The sequence below is a fragment of the Solanum pennellii genome, chromosome 1 (genome assembly GCF_001406875.1).
Source record: "Solanum pennellii chromosome 1, SPENNV200".
Classification (NCBI taxonomy): domain Eukaryota; kingdom Viridiplantae; phylum Streptophyta; class Magnoliopsida; order Solanales; family Solanaceae; genus Solanum; species Solanum pennellii.
The window spans coordinates 70,774,878-70,776,432 of record NC_028637.1 but is presented as its reverse complement, the minus strand read 5'-3'; positions in this window follow the sequence as shown (position 1 = coordinate 70,776,432).

The following is a 1,555-nucleotide window of genomic DNA, read 5'->3' as shown; positions in this document are numbered from 1 at the left end:
GGCCTCTCCCATGACCACCTCTACCTCTGACTATTGGGGGTCTGTAACTTTGTTTTGGACAAAACCTCCTAATATGTCCGATCTCTCCACATCCATAACACTCTCTGGATTCAAGCATAGGTCTCTGTGAGAACGACGAAGTCTGGGGATAACCTCCAGACTCAGAGAAATGTTGACCGGTCTGCGGTGGACCCCCAGCTACAGCCTGCAGTGAAGACTGAATAGGTCGGGCTGGATAACCTCCTGAACTCTGCCCTCTGGAGTAAGAACCACTAAGTTAGTTTTTGACTTAAAATAAGTCTCATTTACTTAAAATAAGTCATTTTGATTATTGTCAAATACTCTAATAAGTCCAAAACTGACTTTTATAAGTTAGTTTGACCAGCTTTTAAGCTCATCCAAACATGCTCTTAATCTCCAAAGCCAAAAACTAGAACAAAAGTAATAATGTCTAACCTTCAAAAACGAGGTTTACATGCCCTATTTATAGAAAAACAAGTCCTAATTAAAAAGAAAATGAACAAGAAAATAAGTTTCTGGATGATGTTGTCATTGACGAGACTGACCTACGGACCATGGACTGGCCTACAGTCCATAGGTTCCTTTTGGTGGACTGGGACTTGCGCAAATTTTCAACTTCAAAAGTCATCAGCTTTCAATAGCATTTGACAGCTCAACAAGACGGACCGTGACTCGATTCATGGTCCGTGAATATCCTCCGTGATCTCATACTTAGTTTTTTTAAATAAGGTACTGAAACACCTCCTCTGAATCATTTGATGGACCTGCATTAGGGTCCATAGAACGAACTATGGTTCGTCACTCCTAGTCGTAGTTCCACACTTAATCAAGGCTTTCTTGATTTGATCTCCAAGCTTTGCCCATCATCTACACCTTTCACCTACGGACCGTGAATGGACCTACGGTCCGCAGATCACGTCTGTAGCTGGCTTTTTTTGCAACATTCCTTCAGTTATCTTCTAACTCTCACATCCGAACTTATTTTTTGCAAACAAGATAAAAAAAAATTACTATCACTACAAATTGACTCTAGCCACACACAATTCTTAAGTGAAATATATTAAATATTATAAACGCACGGTATATCAGGTTCGAGTCTCAGTTCAATAAAATTTCTACACTGTTACACTGGCCAACTCGGTTGGTATCATGCATTCTCATAAAATGAATTCTTACTCGTCCTTTTTAACACTTCCCAACGTAAAGATAAAAAGATTTATTATTAACAATAAATAGAAGGGTTTATTAATTATTAGTCATTAACTAACATTAAGAAAAGTGTACTAGCCAATCGAGCATGGTTGAGAAGAGAATCTTATGAACTTAAAAACTATTCTGATTCTCCACGTTTGAGTACACAAATACAAATAATTGAGAAGATCCTTATTGTATTTTAATCTCACAAACTATTTATTGGCATATCTTCCAAAACAGAAAGCTGGATTATATATATTAATTAACCTTACAAAGTGATAAGGAAAGAAGATTAATTAAATATTACTATATTTTTTAATAATAATGAAGTATAAGGTGG